The sequence below is a fragment of the Metopolophium dirhodum genome, chromosome 6 (genome assembly GCF_019925205.1).
Source record: "Metopolophium dirhodum isolate CAU chromosome 6, ASM1992520v1, whole genome shotgun sequence".
In the NCBI taxonomy this organism is placed as follows: domain Eukaryota; kingdom Metazoa; phylum Arthropoda; class Insecta; order Hemiptera; family Aphididae; genus Metopolophium; species Metopolophium dirhodum.
This window is the reverse complement of record NC_083565.1, coordinates 5,823,337-5,849,799: the sequence shown is the minus strand read 5'-3', so window position 1 is coordinate 5,849,799 and position 26,463 is coordinate 5,823,337. Positions and strand designations below refer to the sequence as shown.

At 29.3% G+C, this 26,463-nt stretch overlaps 1 protein-coding gene across 3 annotated transcripts in view; it reads left to right on the top strand.

Moving 5' to 3' along the window:
* Positions 1–22,894: 22,894 nt before the first annotated feature.
* LOC132946180 (prolactin-releasing peptide receptor-like) overlaps positions 22,895–26,463 on the top strand; it is a 223,072-nt gene continuing 219,503 nt past the window's right edge. For all 3 annotated transcript variants that reach the window (XM_061016039.1, XM_061016041.1, XM_061016040.1), the window contains exon 1: positions 22,895–23,112. The gene's annotated coding sequence lies outside the window, so the exon portion shown is untranslated. The remainder of the gene's footprint in view (positions 23,113–26,463) is intronic.

Sequence of the window (26,463 nt, the reverse complement as noted above, 5' to 3'; positions counted from 1 at the left end):
TTTAGCTCAAAAATTACATCAGTATATATTATATTACTGTTGTACAATTTGTACAAATTTGTAAACATAATTTCAAAATTTGTAAACCCCCCACGTAGACGGAGAGTCTCCCCCTGGCCAAGCGCAGCGGACAAAGCGAGGTGACGTGGGGTCGAGGTATAGGTACGTGATAGTGCACTTTTGGGGTGATCAGCGGTTAGTCACCGACACGCGAGACCCTTTGGCGGCTGCGGCAAACCAGACTTTTTACCTTTAGACCGGCCCTCTTCACGTTTCCGACGTGTCAAGATACGTGGCGCTTTTCGGTTACTTAGTCATTCTGATACTGTTCAAAATATATCTATATATTGTAAACAATTATTTTTTTTACACAGTAAAATGTTGTTTCTTATTTTTTATATTAAATGTACGATTTTATTTATTTCAACAGAATAATGGCCCACTGAACATGATAGTTTTCGTGTGGGATTCATAAAGAATATTAACCAAACATTTTTTTGTTGACTATCAAATCTCAATCAAATATAATATAGAGTCTGATGATCGAATACGGACACGCTGTCAATTGTGTAGATGATGACGATAACACCTGTTGTGTTCACAGTAATATATTAAAACATTTAGAACTATATAAACTAATATAGTAGTACATTTAACATTTAAAGAAATAGAAATATTAATTAAAAATAAACACTTGTATACGTTAGTAACCTTTGTTATTGAAGTGAATTGATCAATAAATAAATAAAAACAATAACATAGGCACCGAATATTTCTATCACCAAAGATATAGACGTTGTTGATAATTTAACGAGTATGTATATAACTGATAACTCCATATGAGTCCACAAAGTACTGTAAAATGCCAAATGTAAAATTATAAATTATCAGAAATTTAAACGTATTTTAATACAATGCAATAAATTATAGCTCAATACACAATTTACGTACAGTAACTACGATAATATACAATAAAGTCAGTCGTGTTCAAGATTTGGTAGTTTAGTTGTCCAACTATTCATTAGAAAAATGTAATCACACTACATTCGATTTGAATCCAAAAGTCACGTGATTTGGCGACTTTTTTTACCTACAGCGCTACCGGCGGTAAAGTAAAATTTTTTAAAATGTTAGTCAATTAAATATTAATTAATAATTATTGTTTATTTTGTTATTTACTTATAATATTTTTTTTTTCTTATTTTTATTGATCATGGAGCCCGCCAACTATGGCCACGCTTGAAGCCAATAGCTCGAAGTGCCAGTGCTGCGTGAAATTGGTACCCCTATCGGAAAATTTGATTTTCCAAAGAATGAGTGAAGTTTTAAATTCCAAAATTAGCGTTGCAAATTGATTGCAAAAAAATGACACCGACATGGAGCCGATCCTACGATTTCTGGGTGCCACGTGAATTTGGCACCCCAATGCGTTGCAAATTGTTTAATCAGCGTTGAAAATTGTTGAAAAAAAATGATGTTGTTTGGGTTCCGATCAGACAAAGTCGGGGTGCCAACTTAACTCACGTGTTCAACGAAGCATTTCAATGGTATGATGTAATTAAATTACATTGTAACATTACAATAAGAAAATATTAATAGCTGTTAATTGTTATAAAACTTGTTACGGTTTCTGATTTTTTGGTGATATTCACTTTATTTCTAAAACAAATCTAAATTTACAATAGAATTACTATCAATTATCATGCTCACATCATCAATGGATAATTGATTAATGTTGTAGTATTCATATATTTTTAACTTTATATAACTTTGATTTTTTATAATCTGATAAGGGTTCATTGGCGTCAGTTCCAAAGAATAGATAATTATATATTGTTCACGTATAGTAGAAACATTTGTATGTGGTATACTGCCATACTGGTATAGCTTTATCGGTATAGGTTGTATCATCGATTAAACATACAGATAGACATAATTTTATTATCAAACATATACATATTGTATGTTTAATCTATGGTTATATACTGTATTAATATATTATAGTGTATAAAGTTAACTTTCTTCAAATGTGTATGCTGTATGCGTCAGTGCAAAGATGAAAGACATAATATTATCATCGAAAAAAACTCAATTAAATGATGCAATATATACTCGTGTACAATGACGAGGAATTTAATACAATTATTACGTATTTTTTGTATAAAAATCGTAAGAAAAAACCATACCCCCCTCCTCCTTCACGTACAAACTATATAGCTTCATAATAATACCAGCGACTTGTGTTTTTGTTCACTGCACCAATGGAATTGGAGTGTCGTTTCAGATGTATAAAATTCTCGGAAATATTTTACGTATATGTATAATATCATATGAGTATAAACGGAAAATTACTCGGAGAGCGAGCAAATCATTTTCCATCCTTTTCTCGGGTGTTTTTTTTTATATATACATTTTTTTTCCCGAATTTTTCAAGGGAATAGGGAGTAGGGACACCCAATATAATATAACCAATAACCAATAAAGCTACCTGCACTAGAAGTGGTATAGTTATATGCACACACGATGAGTCAATTGCTCGCGTGCTCGCGGTGCATCGTTCCACATAATATTATATTATTATTAATATTATATTGTAATAAGTATCTGTTGATTCGTCGTCTGACTTTTCTACTGGCGCGCGCGTGTATAACAAGTAACGCGACGACGTGACTGAAAATTTGTTTTCTGAAATATTTCAAACACATCATAATATAGGTACCTACATACCATATTATAGTCGTTATAGATTATTGCACTTCGAAACGTACATAATACAATATCCAATACCACCGATATACACTGCGATATTTCTAATAAAAAAAAAAATAAATATTATTCCCGTATAAGGTGGTTCACCAAGTTTTTTCCGTTTCCTTGTCAAATGACACATGAAAACTACCCTACCTACATAATATAGCCACCCAAAAAGATTAAGTTTCGTGCATGATAAAACGTCGACTGCATTAGGTACTGTATAGGTGACGTATACCTACGTGCTTCTGTAGCCTAACAATCAAAATATTATATCGTATGTTGGTATATAGAGTTTTGTGTGTATAATGTGTATATATATATTTCACGTTTCACGTATATCTATATATAAATCCATGTATCACGCACGAGAAGTCAATCGGACCGTTTCATATTATACCGGTGCACTTTGCTGAGCTGTATTTGTGTAAATTAATTGAATTGAATAAATTTGAGTGAGCTGTTTTTTTTTCTACCACTAATAAATATATGATACCCGACCTCTACGACGAAATAAAAACTCAATGTCTTCACTGTCAATACATACGTACCTATATAGAATAGAATATATAATATAATATGTATTATGTAGTTATAATGTTATATATACTCATATATATATATATATAGTATATACATTATAGATAGATTATAGAAAAAAACGAAGTGATTGAAATAAAATATCAAAAATATCGTGATGGGGACGAATGTTTATGTTAACGATCTCTCCCAAAACGGGTAAGATATTTAATGGAATTCCATTAAAAACTATTTTGTCACATCCTTCTTTCCAAGTATTTATACTTATTATGTATTATAGAACGAGTATATAACGAGATTACCTACGGAGATTGCTAATTATCTTCATGGTGGTTGAAGAGTTGCCATCCAACGAACAATCCCGGAGGAAACACAGCAGCGCAGTGGTCGGTGGTTGGTGAAAGTTAACATCGAGACAGGCTTTCAGCGAATAATATTATAATATAGTAATTATTTTAATACGTATAACGTCTCTTTAGGGACGGTTGAATACACAGCTGCCACCGCGAATTTCATAATATGCATCACCCTGAGTTCTCATTCTTAATTAAAAGCATGTGCGATTTCCTCTTGTCTTGTAGGTACTCGCGTACATAAACGCAATTGTTGTTTAGGTAATTGTTTACGTTATCCCTATACTTTATAAGTGTATACGGTTTTGCATTTTTGCTCGTCATGAGGTGGAGGTGGAGGCGTCGCCGTCATCATCGAGTGAGCTTTATATATTAATATATATAGCTTACGTTTTATTATAATAATATAGGATATTCGGAGCTGCTTGCACAGATCCGCTTCTCTCATGAATATACCACTATTAAAAACAGACTGATCTTTTAATATACCTACATACATATAACTAATGTTTATTTATAAGACGAAATGAGAGATAGAAAGATGCATAGAAGACAATCAAGGCAGATAAAATATGTAAACATATGAACGATGAAATGATTAGATTAATGATAACTCGCGGGGTAAACGTGAGCCCGTACAATACATATTATAGGTACTCACCTATATGTTTTTAATGCTATAAACAGTGGTTTTTAAATAATTTAAAATTACGTTTATTTAGTTTACCTTAGCCGGGGAAAAGGTTTTCATAAGAAATAAAATAAATGCAATTCAATTTATTCAAACAGATAACCATTTTTATATTTCACCGATCAGCTTTCCGTGAACAAGAGATGAATCGGTCATATACCTATACCTATATAGCCTATAACAGTAGAACTTAAGATAATTTAAATATATAGTGTTGGAAATTATATAAAAATCAGTTTAGTAGTGTTGTATGTGTCAACTAATTAAATATTAATAATAATAGACATTTTCATATTCGTAATAATAGGCCAAAGAAGCAAATGAGCTCAGGCAGAATTTTGTAAAATAATATTGAAGGACGTACGCACCGTGGTAGCAGGACAGTGCGGGTCCTCGAGCGAGGCCCGTATGTTTGTAAGCGATCCATATACCATAGATACTCGTATTTTGTGTGATCAGTAGTATTTTTGAGGTTATTGAGGACATAAAAAGCGCTGTTTATAAGTTTACTTGCATATAAATAATATAGGAATAACGTATAAAAGTATAAAAATATAATACGATCTTTGTTTAGTTAGGTTTCGAAACGATATCGAATGAGAAAACTTTAACGAATTCGGACGAAACCTGTTTTTCGTATTTAGGTACTGTTTTCTCACATTTATCCAAACCTATCGAATCGACTTATACGATTGATAGACCTACCTTTAATATTACGATTAGAATATAGTTTGTTAAAACAATTTCCCTATTTACAATATTATAATATAGGTTTTGAATTTTTAGTGCTACCGTCGTCAAATTAGGTTAAATGAAACAGGTGATACAAATTTTTACATTTGTGACTCTAATTTAAACACAAAATATTGTAGGTTAGCCACTAGCACGGTATTCTTTCAGCGCATTTATATAAGTATAAGTGCACCTATAGAAAATTGTAATCTATATACTATAATAGTTATGTGTAATATAATATATAGTGCGCTAGCACTGCAGAAATACGCCACTATACGCGCCTTAGCTGGCAAAACACAAAGAAAACTGATGACTAAAATATCAAATATTTGTTTATATAATATGCGCATATTAAACATATATGCACTTAGTTTTCAAGCGGAAAGTTTCCCGGCGGAATCATCTATGTTTATTTACCAAAAAATATTGGGTTATTTATATTTATTTATTTATGAGCAGAGGTACTTACCAAAACTAACGAATTATGTTTTTTACTTCAAATTTTAATATTTTATGGGTGAAAAGATTGCAGTAGTACAGTACTTACGAGTTTTCTAGGTGGTTAACACATTTAGGGCATTTGTTTCGCTTGATTTATAATATAATACATTTTTGTATACAGTTCCACGGATCGTTAAACTATATTGTATTAAATATTTAATGTAGAAACATTGGAAACTCTTATTATTTTATTTTTTTTTGTTGGTAAAAGTGCGTTTAATCATATTAATTTAACCCTTCGCTAACTGTATTAAAGTACGACTCTATACCTGGCTGTACTTACTGAATTCATTAAATTTACCTACTTGGAAATACTTTTTTTGATTGGAGATTTTCATTCTATATATTGCGCTGTATCTAAACATGAATAAAACTCATACGTGACTGTAGGAGATCAGTGGTGTTTGGGGCTGTTATACAGTGTCGCGAGTACTTACCTACTACAGCTGTAAGAACCGGGTTAAAAACTTTTATTTGAAAAATTATTTAATTGTAATTACAGTTTTTTTTTTAAATAAGAGAAAAGTGTAAATGTGACAGCTCTGGTGTTTGGCGCTGTCACGCATACGACGATTTTAAACTCATTTGACGACGCAATTTTGTAGAACTAAAAAGTCATAGTTATATTGATAGTTAGCCTTTAATTACCTAAGCAAATACTTATATTAATTATGGTTAGAGATAAAATGGACATAAAATATAACAAGTGTAATTTATAAACACAATGTATAAACTATAGATACCTCCTCCCCTATCCATGTAATATAATAAATATCAACAATATACATTATACTTAAATAAAGATAGGTCAATTCTAGAAAAAGCATTCAATTCGGTAAGCGCTCTGCTATTTAGTACCTGACAAATATACCTTGTCATTGAATAGGTCACTAGCTGTATTGTGGATGTGTTAGAATTTGAATTCAATGATTTATCATTATAATATACAATAAAAAACGATTCTAAACGAAAACGGTCTAATTTTTTTGGTAACCAAAGATATCAAACTGTTATTAGATTATAATTGAATCGAAGAATTTTATGATGATGCGTGAGTTTCTTTATTTTTATATTTGAAGAAACTTTTTACAGTAGAAATAATGATTTAACCTTCAACTTTGAGGGTGGTTTCTGGTTGATATTTGGATCTAGTTTGTAATTGAAATTAGTTAGCCCAGTACTTTTCAAAATAATTGCGTTACGAAAAAAAAATACGAGCATTTGTTTAAAACTATAAAATTATTTCTTAAATAGTTATTTATCAACCTTGGTTACCGAAAAGTTCGATCGTCTTCTCTCAAAATTGTTTTTCATCGTATACAATGATTTATCATTGAATCCAAATTGAACATATCCATTACAGTGAGCTACTCAATGACGAGATACACTGAACATCTTACTGTACAGCAGAGTGATTACCTAATTGACAGCTTTTTTATAATTGTATCAACATTTTAATAAATATTATAATTTTTTTTTTGTAATTTATGATTATTTTTAATAGTACTGGGAAATTTTACTTTTAATCCCCTCAGTCGATGAATTTTAACTATAAAAAGTGTCTTCAGAGTTCAGACACGAAAAAAACATATATACATTATACACATAATTTAATTTATATTATAATAATTTATTCATCGTTTAATAAATAAGTACACTTGAGTACACTGCATATTTGATAAGAACCGTATAAAATATGATGGCGGTCATAAATCCCCATCAAAATATTGACCCTTTAACGTTAACAATTTTAACGTTTGTATAAAAATGAAAAAAAATTGGCCAAACACATTAAATATAAAATAAATAAAATGTTATGGATGAAATAATTTTGTAATACAATTACTTTTCTGGTATTTTTAATCTCAAGTTTTCCTCATTAAATAATCTTTTTACCCTTTTTTTAAACACATTCAACAAAAAGTGTAATAGATTAATAAAATTAACTTAACATTTCTAATTGTATTTCATTAATTTCTCTATTTATGTCCATAGCCATTATAAATATTATAATAACGAAAAACCTATACTTATATTAGTTAACAGTTAGTTTGATGCGGGGTGTATGGATCTGTTTGCTACCGAAATTTAAGCACACCTCAATATTTTACATGATCATCACGACACCACCTATGCATATTACAATATTAGTATAATAATACCATTTATATTAGGTATGTATTTATATACTTGCAATCTAAAAAAAAAATATCACTACCCTTATGTAATTTATGAATATTTACTAAAACATATCTACTGATTGGTTATTCATATTGTTAGGTTTTAGGACTTAGTATTAGCCTTGTGCTATAGATTCTGGTTATGTTAACAAACGAATCGAGAACGTTAATCTCTTAAATACTTAATGTTAAGACAATTATTATCTTTTGAATTTATGTATACGTTCACATTTAATATGATTATGTATTTTTAAAATAAATATCGATTAAATACAATTTTGTATAGATTATACTTTATATTTATGTGTAAAATTAACTAAAATTATAGTCTCAAGTGTGAAATATAAATTGACTTACAATATAGGTATTACTTGCCGAAATCTTTTTTCTCCATCGGTGACTTTACCTTATATAATAATAATATTAATTATGAATAGTATCCATTCTTGGACGAATATCCGTCCGCTGCGAGTCATCCATGGCAGCGAATATCATCTTGTCTTGGCTATCATTATACGTTCTTCTCGCGACCTTAACTCACGATGAAATTGAACAAAAAACGCGTTTCATAGCCAACATGTTTTTGTCGTCGAATTTCGTATAATAGGGGTTAGGCATATGCTTAGACGAGGACAAAAAATAACGGGTTACCGAATATTGTCCGGGTCTTGTTACATCATCGATCCAGGGTTGTTATTTACACTTTGGAGACATGGTTTCTTTCTGTACTTTTGAGCACAAATTACCTGTGAGGCTGTGAACAATATATAATTATAATAATGATCTGGTCGGACAGCACCATGGCAGTGGGTTTGGTTAATACTTAATAGGAATCGAAGCAGCCGATAATTAAAATGATTATACTAATAAATTGGTTAGGTACCTACTTATAAAGTTCCTATACTGCTATATACTGCTATATAAGTCTGCTCGTATGTACTTCGGTTATTCACTTGTTACTAATTAATTTAACCGGATCTGTGTCAAATGTTAGTGAAGTGGATATTATAGTGGTACCTATAATACAGAACGATTCTTACTACTGCGGAGACAAGGTTTGTTCTCTCCATATTTATTAGTTTCAGTATAATATTTGTTTCTATTGTGTAGGGTATTTTAGTTTTTATAATATTAGTAGAAGTGTAAAATTTCTCATCCTCTATCTATGCATGTTATTGCTGAGTAGTTATCGTCGTCAGTTAAGACAAGGTTATTATTTGATTTAATTAAATTTATTATCTTTCTATTTGTACCAGTTGTAATTTTATTGGCTATTAATTTATTGCCAGTAATTGTCCTACGGTATCTACCAACCAATATACATTTATTAAAATCTTAAATACAATCCTTTTCAAGTGATTTTATAGTTTTACAGATACGTGATACATATTTTGTAAAGCAATATATTTTTATTTAATGAATAAGGTTTTACTCATTATAAAATATTTAGAAGTCATAAAACTTTTATGATAAAAGTTAGAAAACTAGTAAGTTAACCAATTAAGCGATAATCGCTCACAAAAATTGTCAGTTAACGGTAACCGTTTAAAAACCTGGTTTCTATACTAAACTAGGGATATTATTAAATATATATATATAATTTTATTTTTAATTTTTTAATTTTTTTTTCATTGGTCTTAAGCCCGGCAACTGAGGCCATTAGCTGTAGGATGGTACTGTAGGGTTTTTGGTATGGTGGGAAGGGTTGAAAGAACACGTTTTTGTGTTTGGCAAAATTGAAATAAAAATAATATAAATAATTTAATAGACAAGCGGTGACTAATAATATTACGTTTATATATTAAACATTTATAGAAGTGCCTATATTAATTATTATTACATGAATCGACTAAAAACAACTTAGATTCAAGAGTAGCCTTAAGAAGCTATTATATACTAAGTATTATAGCTTATTATTATTTATGTTGTCAAAATAAATTGAATCGATAATTCCTAGGTAACGGTAATCGGTCCGGTTTTTACAAAGATCGATAATAAGCTGTTTATTCACCAGTCTATTATTATTTTACTTTTCTATAATGTTTTAAGCTGGGTTCCCACAACACCCTGACGTGTGATATTCTATATATTTGATTCGTAGGTAACAAAATATTGATAAGTGATAACACGTTAATTATAAGTTGAATATATTAATTACAATACGTCACAGTATAGGTATAGTAAAACCCCTGACTTTATGTTAACGAAAAAATCATTATGGTAACTGGATTAACTAATAATTATGGTAAGTGGTAACCGATCACATGGGAATAATAATTCGCGCAAAAAGTGGTTATATTATGACCATTATAGGTTTTCAAAATGTCAGGTAAAAATTGATTACCTTACCGGTTCAAGCCCTGATGGTCACTAGTACCCGAATCTACCTTACACTTGCCATAATGTTGATCATTCTGTTTATCGACCGTCGAAGGAACCTATAGGCTATAATTAATGCGTCTCCTGTTGAGCATGACGATTCTTTATTTTTATTTTCTTACACTTTCTTATAAACAAGGCAGACACATTACCAATGACCTAGTTTTAACAATGATTACACTTGCCTGGTTTTTTTTTATCCTTATTCCTTTGATTTTCAGAATCGCTAGTTTTTAAATATTTTTGTTTCTTTGTTCTTTACCGAAAACGCACTACTTCTAACATCTTTCCAATCACTATGTCCTTAAGTTTACCTTATTTATTCTACCATAAGTTGAGATGACAAATAATAAGTTTTGTTTTTATTTGTTATCGTATCCCATCACAGTAAAAATGTTTGTAGTTTTTCATGTGAAGTCATAAATATTTTGGTCGTAAGCATTGAATCGGATATCAGTTCACCTAAATGATTTAATTCTTCGCTTACATTTTTAAAACTTTGATACATGATTTGTCATATTATTGTTTTTATCCAGTTCATAATTATAAAATTTTTATTGTATCGTAATTTTACTAATGTCAGAATTCTTCTCATACACGCCAAGCAACTCGTCACAAGTTTCTCTAGCTGTGTTACAAATTACAATTCATTATATTATACCTACTGCAGTGGTTGTTCATAATATACTTACTGAAGTAACTACCTATGTATTTTTAAGCTTCATTGTTTGCTCTTTTCTATATTTAAAAATCAACACCATACTTCTGTTTAGCAACATCTTCAGTTTCATCACTTAATAGTCTTACAAAAGCTGATTTTTTTGATTTTATAGTTGCGCAGTCAAATATTTCTCCTGCAACCATAATTCATTTTATTTGGAAAATAATATCTGACATGTAGATTTAAGATTCTTTGTGGTAAATCATTTAGTATAGATGGAGTGTGTTCGTGTAATAAGTGCGTTGCTCGTATAAAGTAATAAAAAACATTTTTTGTTTATATGTTGTTGTTTTTTTTAGAGTGTAGTACTGTCTGCTTATTTATTTTTACAGATTTTATATCCATTTATAATTTGTTCCCATAAAATAATAAACAGTTATTGAATAAAAGTAAAGAATACTAAAAATAACGTAAAATTAGCAATCTTATATTATGCCCGAAGAGACATGGATACAAAACAAAATATAAGATTAGGAAATGTAGTTAATGGTAAAAGACGATGTTTGAATATTATTGCTTCAGTATCAAGTGAAGTTTCATGATTTAGCTACAGAAAATAATTAATAAAGAATGTACTAGTATATTACTCACCAAAATGTATGAATTGTACACCTGCACAAAACACGCAACTGCTGATATTTTTATCTTCAATGCCTACTTTGTTTTATATAATATAGAATAAATATATAATTCCATCTCAAAAAAAAAAAAAATATTTATTCGTGAAATCTGAAAAGAAAATAAGTTTTTTGTACAGTGATATGTAACGTTTTAACTTATAAGAATACTAAAAAGAATAAAAATACGCTTAGATGAACATGTTTTTCTTTAAAGTGGTAAGTACGAGAAACTCGCTGTGGAAAAATTTCATAAGGAATAACTATGGTACAATACTTGAATAAGCATACAACCGAATAAGCACAATATACTACAAGCAATTTTGTGGTTTTATTAAAAAAAAAAAAAAAAAACATCGCAAACTTATGGAAAAAAAGAGCAGGGAACAAATGAAAAAATTATGAATTATAATAAAAATAAAAATAATTAACAATTTAAATTAGGAAGGCATATTTGATGATAAAATATATTAAGAAAAATAAGTTATTTGGGGGGGGGGGGGGGGTGAAGTTTTAAAAGTAGGATATGATTAGGAAATATAGAATAGCGGACTCTATGCAGTTAAAAAGAAAGCAGTAAATTATTATTATACAATATACATACTATATTATAAATTAATATCATATTTCAAAAGTCCAGCTTCGCAGTATCAAGTATTTCCTTGTAATCATTATCGATAGGTACTTGAATACCTATTGATTGCTTAACAGTATAACACACAAGAAATTTCCGATTTATTGAAAATAATTTAATTGAGCAATTACATTTTTAGTATCTACCTTTCTTTTAAATTGAAATATTTTAATCTTATTTTTTAGAGCAACTAAAAAAAAATTGTTAAGAACTTACAAAATTAAAGCAAGTTAAGATTTTAATATTTTTGAGAATAATACTTAGATATAAATGATATTTAGTTACTTATAGTTAGATAGAACCTTACAATACGTATTAATGCCTACAGGCACACACTTCATCTAAGACACTATGTTTATTACATTGTATACAAATGTACAATTCATTTATAGTTCAATGAGTTACCAATGCAAATGAGTAAGAGTAAATAGTTTTAATTTGCTATTTGAAACCACTCGCAAAGTTGTTGATAGTAGCATTTTTACTACTCCAAAATGTAGTGAGAGACACATCAAAACCACTATATTCATAGCTTCGCTTGAGTTTTAAATTCAATGTATTCCAATATGATACCAGCATAATATTATTAACAGAGCGGAAAAGACATACAAGCTGTGAATTAACTTAATATTAGTTTTTTTTTAAGATGTTTAAATCTGAATTTTTGTCTTCTTAATATTTTAAGTATATAATATATGTTACACCATAGTTATTATAATAGTCATAAGTATTTATTTATGATTACATTTAAAATTAATATATTAATATGTAGTAAATGTTTATAACACACAGTAAAACCAAACATAATATAGACAATAAAACTGAATATAAACATAATATAGTAACATAGTGTGTAGTATAGTACAGCAAATTTAAAACTAATATACATTTATTAAATATTAAAATCAAAATTAGCATTATTTAGCTTACGTAGCATTCTATGTAAAAGATGATTGTGTCACATAAGATGTGTTGTGGGTTGGTACTTGAAAGAGGGAGTGATTTCTGGAGAAGAAGGAAGGGATTTGAAGACCTACGTTGGAGAGGAGATCAGGAACATCTATAGTGTCACCTAGGATCGAGGTTCTGATAGCAGTAGTATTTCCAATATACTAAGTAATAAGGAATACTCATGAGGAGGGTGTACTATCTTCATAATATGGGAAATGTAGGAAAGAAACCTATTTTGGACACACTCGAGTCTTAATTCATCTTTAGCCAAGTAAGGATGCCATACTAAACTATTTAAAGATTTATAGCTAGTTTGCGCCTCCACATACCCGGCTGGCTGCTTATGGTCGGTGGCATTGAATATCGAGAAAAAGAGAGACAGACAGAGTTCAAAGGTGGGCATTAGTGATGTAACATAAACTCGGATTATCCGAAAATTCGGATTTCAGATTTCGGGTGTTAGGTTACTAAATCCAGATTTTGGATTTACGGATTTCAAAGCCTAATTTTGGATTCAGAGGTTTGATTATCTCCTAATTAATAGATCTATGCGAAACGTCCTATCTCGATTTTCAATAAATTCTTATGGAAAAAAATGGCGAGAAATCGATTAAAACCGTTATTTTTGCCATAACGTACTATCTCCAACCTGAAATTAAGCTTAAAATATTATTTTATTTCAAAACGTTTTATTTCTAAAACGTTCTATATATATTTTACTCCAAAACGTGCCATTACCTATAGTAAATCATAGGTGATATTTTTCATATTTTTCCAAAACGTAGTATATCCATAATTGTATTTCCACAAAACGTGATATGTTTGTTCCATTTTATATCAAAACGTGTTATAACCTATGTTACTGATATAATGATTAAGGCAAGTAAACTACATTTAATTCAAAGGGGGCTAATGTCAATACTGTTGAATACTTTAAAATGAAAATTATTCAATTAATTCATATTAAAATATGATGTGGTTTAGTACAAAACAACAATTATAAAAAGAAAAATATTATGAAAGTAAAAAAAAAATGTATATGATAAGTCAATCCATATCCGTGACTAAATGATTGTAATTTCCCCGCCAAAGTTCATGATAGCTGCTCTGGGCTTCTTTGTGATAGTACTAAAAGCTGTGATACCATGTTAATATTCATAATCCCATATTTCCATGACAAAATGCCTATACTTTGAAATTAACTATATTTTGTAATGCATAATGCTAATTCCTAAGTTACATTGTGTACAATAAAATATTAAACATTATATAATCATAACCATATTTATTTTCAAAACGCATACCTAATCTTTTCCGGAAATTTTACGTTTTGCCGCAAATCAGAACAGAAAATCAATTAAAACGTTAAAAATTATTTTTTATTTTTAATTCTCAAACATTTTCCTTTTCTTATAATAAATATTAGATTCTTAAAAGTTACACATATTTACCGATTTGCCTGGATAGTTTTCAACAGAAAATAACTATTTCTGAATAAAGCGGCTTATGAAAATAAAACGTTTTGCATAGAAACACCTTGTTTAAACAATAGGTGACGTTATTGGAAGGATTGGGATTCTGCTTATATTTTGTAATTTAAACGGACTGAATAATATATATTTTCATTTTTGAGCTATATTATTATTTTATTACGTTCCCATTATGGCCAGTGTTTCCAGTATTTGAAAAAAAGACTACCATTTATAAGTCTTATGCCTTCAAAATTACCTTTTTTTCTCTAAAATAACCGTAATAGTATCATAAAAACAATGAGAGTAATACAATTTTCATCAATTAACATGATGATACAATTTTAGTTTGACTAAATAGAATACAAATTCAATGTTTTAAAATCCGAAATTTGGATTTTGAATTGAGAATAATTCCATGAATACAGATTTTCGAACTTCAGAAAATCCGGATTTTTCCCACCTCTGATACAAAAATTTCTGTTATTTTTCTTGATAAAATAATTTTGTAATTAGATATATTTTAGTAGACTAGACGCAGTCACTCTTTATGTGATCCACATACTTACTAATATTAAAAAAAGTAGATTAACATTTTTAAACTAAGGGAAGTTAATATATTTTAGATTCTGAGCGAAGCGATTTTTATTAACTTGCCCATCTTTGGGCCCAACAGACTAAAACTTACCTCAATCATGGAAAAAATAACGACATTCTTTATTTTTCCATGAAATGTTAAGCACATTATTGAAATACTAAATAGATAATTAATTATCTTTATATGTTCAGATGTTCTAAATGTCGATGACAATTATTATTGTACCTGCGTCAATTATAGACTCTTACATTTACATCCAAAATAATGTTATATCAGTGAGCGATGGTATGTTATTATATTTGAATAGTCAATAGTTTGTGAAATAGTGATAAACACGAGTATTTAAATTTAAGTGTGTACCTGCCTATGTTTATTAGTACAGGTACATCAGTATAACGTCGTGTTTATCACATATTTGAACAAAGTGAACATTTCATTTGAAAACCAGCGTAGAAATATATACGTAAGCAATATTCAAATACAACATTATTATTATTCGTACAAATATAATAATTATATGTTATATAATATTATATGTTCATTCAAACCATTTTTGTTAACATTGTTTGCATAAATATTATTACTTATTAGGTACATAAGCTTCTTTGTGTAACTGTCCAACTAATTAATTGTTATCCTATATCTCCTTGCTATTTTTTTTTGTACCTACCTTATAGAGTATAATATCAGCTCAATAAAAAAATGTTGGCCAACATTCTACTTATTATACATTTATACCAATACATACCTAATATGATATCTATGAATAGATTGATTATTTTAGCAACGAACACTTATTCATATGACTGATATTTAAAATATAAATTAATTAAGTACCTAATAACTTAATATTACAGTAAGAATATTTAATGTAGTAGGTACCTATGTACCTACTCCTAAATCGTAGGTACCTAATACTATATTTTTGAAGAACTAATAAATAGTAAGTACCTAAATTATTGCTTACAACTTTTTATGGTGGTGATATTTGAATTGTTTTAATCAGAAACCTACCTGTTTCTATTTTTACATTTGAAATTCTGTGAATAGCAAATAATGTATTGGATTTACAATTATGTTTGTATATTTTTTTTTAACTGTCGTTATCTTTGGGAGCATTAAAAATGCTTTAATATTCAAGTTTCAGGATTGTTTCTGGTATTTTGCGGGATCAAAAGTAAAAATTTGGAATTTTTAGTATGTTTCAAGATATTTTTCCCGTATACCTAGTCTTCGAGTGCGCCTCGTCATTCAGTATAGCCCTATATATCACTGGAATGGATGTATTAAATTTGAACTAATTGTTGGATCATTGTATATAAAAAAATATTTTTAGTGTTGATTATCTGTAGACTATATTTTTAGGATACGTTTTAGATTCTGAGCAGAGCTGTATTGATTTTTCAATGGTTAGTGTTTTTTAGTGTGTCTGTCATCACTCTTGGATAGTAAAAATGCTTTCATTTTCAACCTAATGTTGGTTTCTCATAGAAAATTGTATCTAGTTGGTACTTTTGGGGAATAAAAGTGTAAAATTATCAGGGAAAAAAAATATGCAAAACAAGAATTTTTACGCAAAACCAGTTTTTGACAAAATCGATACCTATTGTTTTTTTATGTAAACCATACACGAATTACCGCAGATACTTAAAATTAAAAAAAAAAACAACCTTAATATTTAAAAAAAAAATTTACTGCTGTCAAATTAATGTTTGATGAGTGATTAAAGTTCAAATATTTACAAGATTGGGTATTCACTCAATTTCTCATGTAATGTTTTTCTTATTTTAAATTTTAAATTTTTTTAGTCTTTTTTCTATAAATATCAATATTATAATTTGATTTGTTGGGTCAAAAAGTGTGAACATTTAATAGAAGGTTCCTAATATATTGTTACTATAGCAGTTGAAAAATATTAAAATACATAAGCACACATTTTTTTTATAAGCATTTTAAGCTCGAATTTTGACAAAATTGATCAATTTTAAAATTTAAAAAATTTATAAAATGTTCAACTAGTATAGCTAAAAATTTACAATTTAAGACAGGGTTCCCAGTAAAAAAGTAAATAAATTACTTTATTCACAATAATATCATCAAATATACTTAGTAATTACAAAGGGCATTAACTTAACTAATTAATTATTTTTGTTTTTAACTTAACTGATTAATTATTTTTGTTTTTAACTTATTAACTTATTCAGTTAAAATTGTCTTTGTTGTAACTTAACTTTTTATAGTTAATTATCACTGTCTTGCAGTTCATGACATGCGGAAGGAACTAGACAATACTGATTCGATGACTATACAAAATATGGAGTAGGTAATAAGTTGAGAATTAACAGTGGCTTATATATACCAATATACTATATACTCTCTCGGAACAGTTTTTTTTTTATATGCAACGAGTATCAATGACTTTGCAATTAAGTAGGTATTTAACACATCCAACACCTACTCAATGACGAGTTACACTTGAAAGTCGAAACCTAATACCTATCGGCTATCATAGATCAAAGATACTTCTTTGGTTTAACATTTGAAAATAATTGTTACGTGTCAGTGTTGTTAAGACATAAAAACCTAGTATGCTATAAATTATATTTTATAATATTATACTATATTCACCGTTACAGAAAATTGTGGACATTTTTATTTCAATAGCGTGTTGTATTATACTATCTGATTCATCATATTTTTGTGAACAATCTAGGAGAATGTTCATTAATTTGATTTGATACCTACTAAAGACTCAATTTTATATTATAATATAGTAATATTATATATTATTACCGTAATAGTAAATATGTATATATCCAAGAATGTATTTTCTTCTTCGTAGTTCATAATATTCCTTAAACATCCCTGCTTCGAATCCCTCCTAATTTTTTTTTGCTCTTTTTGTTATTAAATCTTAAAATTGTTCTAAATAGTATATATTAATAACATAATATAAAATAATAATACCTATATAGTATATACCATATATTATGTTTGTTGAATGTTCCAATTGTATCGAAAGATTTCTGCAGTCGAGCTGACCTCAAATAGGTCTATAAACCTCAATAGGGTCACGCAAAACATGGTGAAATATTGCCCAGTAATAAATATTTACCATGAATATTATATTTATTTAAAGAAAGTATTGTAGGGAATAAAATTACACAGAAATCTTGCTGTATTACTCAGGAAAAAAAATCAGTACATTATTACTATATAATATTATTACTATCATTGTATTTATTATTATAATGTCACTATTATCAGGAACTTAAAACCCAGGAAATAATTGTTTGGCAAAGAAAACGTGACAAATTAAAAAAATAAGTATAGTACCAACCTCATCAGCGTAATTTTAGATTTTAGATTCTGAGCGAAGCAATGAATGTATTGATTTTACAATGATGTGTGTGTTTTTTAATTTTTTAATTTTTTTTTTTGTGTCTGTCATCACCTTTTAGGACAGTAAAAGTGCTTGGATTTTCTTCAACAGTAACTTTTTTGTTAGAAAAGTGAATCTAGTTAGTACTTTGGGGGGGGGGGGGGGTCAAAAGTCAACATTTCTCAGTAGTTTTCAAACGCGACGTGAAAAACAAAAGAAAAATTTAGGAAAAACAGGAATTTTTAAGCAAAATCTGTTTTTGAGAAAATCAAAAATTTCGGTTTTTGGTGCAACTCTAAAAAAAATAACCGTAGGTATATGCAATTTTGACTGAATATTTATATTAGCATTTTCTGTACACCATAACATTTTCCAAATATTTTGACTTATTTTGAGCTGTTTACGGACATTTTCAGTTTCCATTTTTTTTAGTTTTTTTTTTCTATAAATATCAATACAATTTTATCTGTTCGGTAAAAAAGCTTGAAATTTTAATAGAAGGCTCCTAGGTTATTGTTTTAAAGGCAGATAAAAAAAAAATAAAAATCCTTAGTCACAGTTTTTATTTATAAGCGTTTAAAGTTGAACTTTATCAGAAAATGTCTACAAGAACGTCAAATTAAATTTTTATGAGGCTCCTGATATATCGTTCTAATAGCACTTGAAAAATATCAAAAATACATAGGCACAATTTTTTTTTATAAGCATTTAAAGTTCCAATTTTGACAAAATTTATCAAATTTATAATTTAATAATTATTTTTTAATTAAAAATTTATAAAATGTTCAACTATTATAGCTAAGGATTGAAAATTGAAAAAAAGGCTCCACGTAAATAGGTTATATATAAATTACTTTATTCACAAAAATATCATCAAATATACTTAGTAATATCAATATATCATAGGCTGACTGACCGTTTTCGCTCAGAATCGTTTTTCTTATACAATGATATTATATCATTGAATTCAAATTTAACACCATCCATTACAGTGACCCACTTGTAACCTACTGTACAGCAGAGCGACATCCACTTATCCACCTATTTTTAATTGCATAAATGGGCCGAATACGAACAAATTCCATTACAAATTACAGTACTTACTTAATATTATACTAAACAGTAAACACGACTACTATTACTACTATACCTAACTATATAAGGGAACTGAAAAAGTGAAAAATATTCAATACTTTCAGAGGTTATTTAGAAATCAATATAATAATATAATATATGGTTACTTACGCCGTGTTTATCAATTGGACAAAATAATAATAAGGAACAATAATAAGTATAATAACTCGCACCTAAAAATACATATAAAATAGGTCACCTACGCGTCAATATATCACAACCAAAAAATAATAAGTATTTATTACTATTATGAAAATAATTTCCCAGTACATATTATACAACATTATAATTCTTAAAATTATAAAATTGTCATGTTTTTCCCGCATCAACCGGGGCAAATACGAAATACCCACTTGGACACTCACCAAATGATACCACTCTATTTCAGTTTTCTAAAATGTTGTCTTCCTTTCTTCATTCTAATATTTTGAATAATCAGATTTCATTAAATAAAGTGTAATTTTGATTCATATTACAGTAATTCTACGTAGGGACTTAATATAATATCATATCTACTTATTCTAAAATATTGTTCTTAATAGCTTATATTAGAAAATAATAATTAATAGCACACGAAGGTGCTAAACAGAGAAGTTGAGTTCCTAAATGAGTTGAAGACTTGTGGTAGGTACAATGTCTAAGACCTGATCCCATAGGTGACCTGCATAGGTAAAACTAATATCATCAACGATATTTTATACACAAGTAAATAAGTCTTAAGTGGTTTACCGATTTGATATATTATTGTGTTGTACATAATTTTAACGTTCAAGGAATCTAATATTATTGACAGACACTCAAAAACTTATTTACTTTTACGGTCAACGTGGGTTGGTTAACAAACACCATGACTCAAGAGTTTGGAAGTTTTAAATTTGATTTGATTACCATTAATCTAGTAAAATAACCTTACTAAACCTTTGCATCGAACTTTCGTTTGATTAAAAGTCCCATATAATTAATGTTTATACTTCACGCAAGGTTATTTCTTGTTATAAATAAAGTTTTGACTTCGTAAAATAGTATCAGTGTACCTAGATCCTACACAAACAGCAAGGATACAATTATAAATCATAATTCATTATAGGTACTAAATTACATATTATACATAGATTAACCAAGCATACTCCTCATTATTTTCTTTAATTATGTAGATATTTAAAATCTGAAATTTTAGAGTTCTAAGACATACTTGCATGTTTTATAAATAGGTACTAGTGATTTTTTTGTACCATTTAAACTGTGAGGCGATATACATTTAAATTATCCAAATGATAACCATCTTTTTTTAATGTAAATTATTCAGAAGATAATGTTTTTGAAAATTTTGAAGTATACCTACCTATCAAAATACCTTAAATTTGAACAAATAGTTTCCAATTTATTAAACTCAACGTACTAGTCCATGGTAATAGACAGTGAGTCCGGCTATGGTTATACATAAAGCATGAATTAATAAAAAGGGTCGATAAGTTAGGTTAATTTGAAAAACAGAAGTTAATAGAAGGACAATCCTTAAATGGTACAATAAATAAGTATATTATAAAAAATATGGTCTTCTTAAAAATCCCAAACATCATATTTTGAACATCTGCATTATTAAATAAAAAAAGGTTGGGGTAAGATTTTTCACTGGTGAATTACTCTGTATTTATATACACTACGTTGCACACTAGTACGTATATTATAGGCAGTATAATTAATGTATATCAAGTATTAACATATCGTATATACCATTCACATATATGGTGTAATTAATTGAACCAACAAATTGTACTAACTGTCAGTTTTTTTATAATTTAATAATTATTAAAAAAAAATAATTTATTAATAACGAAAGTAATTGCATAGGTACCTAGTTAGGTTAATTACATTTGCCAGTTCCTTCTGATACACCAGGTATAGTAGTATATTATAATATGTATATATAATTTTCTGCTGTCCCTATATATATGGACTATGGTACTAAATTTCTAAAGAAGATTCAAAAATATATATTTAGCTAATCGTAGCTGGGGTGTGGCAAGGGCTATGTGCAAAATGTTTTTGTGGTGCCTATTAATTCAGGTGTGTTTAGGCGTTACTTTGAGTTCTCTGCAGTGGCAGTATGATTTCATGCAATTTAATGAATATTGATAAATGCGGATAAATACTGAATACAATTTATTAACTAATTCATATAATACAATACAACTGTTACTGTATTATAATTAATAATCACTTACTCATTAATCATTAATAGTAAGTTAACTTCAAAATATGTAATAACCATAGTTAATTAATTAATAAATAATATTAAAATTTAAAATTTAAAATTAATAGCTTAATAAGCGAGAAGCTTTATGCAATGGCAGAGTTTACACTGCAGTCTTCAAGCCAGACATGCGTCGTTTCAAGTATCAAGTGACTCTCAGGTAAGTTTTCTCTAAAACAAACAAATCACTACCAATCAGTACCAAGTATTTATAATCAATAATCATATAATAATATACACATAACCTATAGATTAAAAAAAAAAAAAAACTGTTTTAATTTATTTACAACAAACTCAAAACTTTTCATGACTAAATCTAATATTATATTATGTATGTACCGTATACTATATTATTTAATGAGTTTTTAACCGATGACCGTACACAGGCATTGAGTGTACATTCTGCAGAGAAAGAGGATGTAAAGTATCTTTTTACATACGAGTAAAATAAATTATTGTTAAAACTCATAAAAATGTTTGAATATAGGTACCTATATAGTATTAATATTATATTTTATTAGCATTACAATTAATGAATGATTGAAGGCTAAGGCTCCCGCCCTCAGATATTATATTAATTAATTGTGTATAATAATAAATAAGTGTGCTTCAATTGGACAACTCAGCTATTATTATTATGATTTTTTTTTTTATTGAATTTGAATAACTAAGAATAGGTTCACGTTATATAATATTAATTATTATACAATTTAATCACATGTACTATATTATTATATTTATCTGTTACATGGGATAGGTTAGGTTAGAGTCTAACCGTTAGACAACCGTTATACAGTTATTGCAACGTATAGTTTTTAACAAGCAATCGCAAATGATAACAACACAATTAAAGCGATAAATTTCAGCAGAAATTCGTATAACCGCTTTGTCAGTTGGAGAGGGCGATCGTAGTTTGTGGAAGGGCCGCGGGGGCGCAGTCTCACCTGTTTGAGTGTTGGCGCGCACGCGTCGATTAAGGCGGCGGCGGCGGCGGCGGCGGTGGCAGTGAAGACGAGTACAGCTACAACTCACATCGGTCGCTCTCCGGCTCCAACAGTCCGCACACGCCACTATCGTCTGTCGCACGCACTCACCATCGTCAGTTTTGTCAGCCCACACGCCGTAAGCACATAATTATACCCTCACCACCAGGGTGGAGAACGAAAACTAAGGAACCCGGCCGACCATATAATACGTACACCTATGCAGTCGCCATGTAAAGGTGAGTGATTGAAAGTTATTTGTATTTTTCAACCTTACGCTACGATACAGTATACTATAGACTATAGAGTATGGACTCACCTGTAAGTGTGCGTGCGCATGTGTGCTACGGTCGAACACGATTTTCGGTGAAAAATCAACAGGTTAGACTTTCCACCACCGACCTAACCGATTTTTTCTACCATCGCATCGGTTTTTTTCAAAATCTTTTTCTACGTAATATTTTACATTTATATTACCTATATAAATATACTACCGATGTAACTGACGATTGGGTTTCCACGAAATTCGTTCAATCGCTGAGTTAGGTGGAAAGTTTGCGTGGAAACCTTGATCCTTGCACGCCACTATACGCCGTCGTCACAACCATTCAATTATCATAATGCTAAACACGTCTATCTTAGAAAATCAATACCTACACGAATGTGGATCTCATCATTTTGTACGGCATCTAATCACTGGTTAAAATATTTTATGATGATAATATTACGTTACATTTGAATACCGTAGTGGCGTAATTTCTCTGTATGATAAAATAAAACTTCGTACAAAATTATTCATTGGCCACCAACAAATCTCTATTAAACGTTTAAGGGTTACATTATGAAATATTGTATTCTCGTGGGGTATAATTTATTTATCAGTCTATGATATTGTATATAATTTTGGACATTAAAATTTTTCGATGAGGGAAGCTTAGAAAGTTTCTGGGGTGAGGGTGTTCAAGCTTCCCTCTACCCTTACTTAAAAGTGCTCGATAGGTACGATTAAGCATAAATTTACCATGTGCGTTTGCGACAATCTTTTCTACATTTTCATGCTCTGGTTAACTAAAGCTTATGAGTTATGACTCCAGTTTCAAGGTTTTATATTATACCATATTCACCTCCACCTCAAAATAAATACTGTGTACCTCACTTCGACAATATAATAATATGTCTATAATGTTTTTATTTATAATAACATAATATTATTGTTTTTGGAAGAAATAAAATAATATTATAACGTACTTATTTTATTGTATTATTATTATAATATATTATATACGCATTATACATATTACATTTATATTAGCTATGTATGCCGTGGATTGTAGATTGCAGATTTTACATGACAGCCGCCATGCAACCTGTAACTGATCATAAATATCAACGAATCAATTAATATATAACTATCGTAATATTTACTAATTTTCACACAAATCGCGCTTATATTGTATGGATATTACTACGTATTTTTTGCGGAAAAATAATAACTGCTATCTGATAAATTGATCGAAATCAGTGAGTAATAGTCTTGAGTTCAACCATCGGCGACGGTCGTAAATAATTATAGTTTTATTGTTCATAAAGTTGGATTTTCCGATATTATCCCCGGTCTTGAAGATTTCCACAGATTTTCTAACAAAGCTTGGCATGCCGTTTTATCGTGGCCAAATTCGATCGTAAACACTCTTAATTGGGTTTGACTTTATATTGTTTTTTTTCGGGACTATCAAATCGGATAATATAGTGATACACTATATTATGTCCATATATTATTATTATATGACATTTATAGCGAATATTGTGTCTTTGACTATTATTTTTGTCTTAGTCATTGAATAATTTTATCTTTCTATAAAAATAAAAATGGTGTGAAAAATGTATAGTAATTCATCAATTGAGAACGGCTGGGCCGATTTTGATGAAATTTTTTGTGAGTGGTTTCCAGTATGGTTTAAATTCACAATGACACCAGGTAGGTCCAACCCGAGGAGGTGCTCAAACAGGAATTTTGAGATTTACGATGGACATTTTTGTTCATAAATAGTTATTGGTTATAGGAGAAATAATTAGTAGAAATTAGTATTTATTATTAAATTGGTTGCCATTGGTTATCGGGCAGATCAGGTACAAAAGCATGCATCAAATTGAATTTTCGCACATTGCCTACAAAGGTTGCATTATAGCTAGTTGCACTTATAGCTGCGAATCGGCGTGTCTGCGGTGGATTGCCTACTTGATATGCTGTCGCACATTTTCCGCGATCCGACATAGTCGGTTTGCCTACCAGGATGTCTGAGTTGCACTTACTGCAACGGGTTATACCCAAAAGGTTTTAGAGTTGTAATTTTTTACGGGCAACCAAGTGCGTGGGATCAGCTAGTATATAATATATATATATTTTTTTCAAACAAAAATTAATTTATCCATGAAAAAGTATGAATTTGTCTGGCAATAAATGGAAATTATAAATTACAAAAGATAGATTAATGTAATATTATTAACATTTCTAATCAATATTTCGTTTTTGAAAACAAATCGAAGAAATGTGTTAATCACTTAAATTGTATAATATTCCTCGTATGAACTCTGTAATTTTAAAGTCTAGCTTAATTAATAAAACATTAACAATAATTAAAAAAACACAAATAAAAATTGATTTAACCTCGGTTTTGACGGAGCTTACTTAAAGTGGAGAAAAAAACATATAATACTTCGGGTGTAAATTACATTAGCAGGTAAAATCAATAATGGTTAAATGTTTCTTATTAGAAGGTAAACCAATAATATACAATATATACTTCATATCTGAATTTATGGGATGTACTTCGTACGTGCATATACGTGCACACAGCAGTGCATGGCAATAAAATTTAATGTCTATATAGGTATTATTATTTCATATCAGCGCGAACGGTGTATTTTCAAACATTTACGACCTTTCAAAAGTATAACCTTTCGAATAGTTGATCTTTCAAAATATACTCGATGTCCCAACTTACGGGTTTCAAACTTATGATTTTCGAACCCAAGACCCCTTCACATTCTACCAGGGCAGTGCCAAGTGCGCCAGTAAAATAATAAATAAATAATGTATTTATAATATTTGCGATAAACTTTTGCTATATTTGGTATAAGAATACACGTACATAATAAGTATGATATTGGTAAATCATGATTATTCAAAGTTTGAACGTTTATGACGTGTAAATAGTTTTTCAGGATGGGTGGTTGTTTTTGATGGTTTGCCCTGGTAATTTGTCGACTTGCCTCTGTATACGAATTAGCTTTGGCTCACGATTTATTTAATACCCATAATTATATGCCAGTATTCCACTAAAGCTTGGCACAACCACGGCACACTATGACAGGCCTTTGCTCACAATTCAGTCGGCGCCCATAGTATGCCGGATTGAGTAAACACTTGGCTTCTAGTACTATAGTTTTTCAGCACTACTGTAGCACTCCTGCACTAGCAAACATTGTGGTCAATACTGTGTCTGTAAGGGCCAGCCAGTTGTTGTCTAGCCAATACAGGTGCAGTATCTATTGCGCTCGTTGTGAGGTTAGTTTCAGCGTAAGTTATA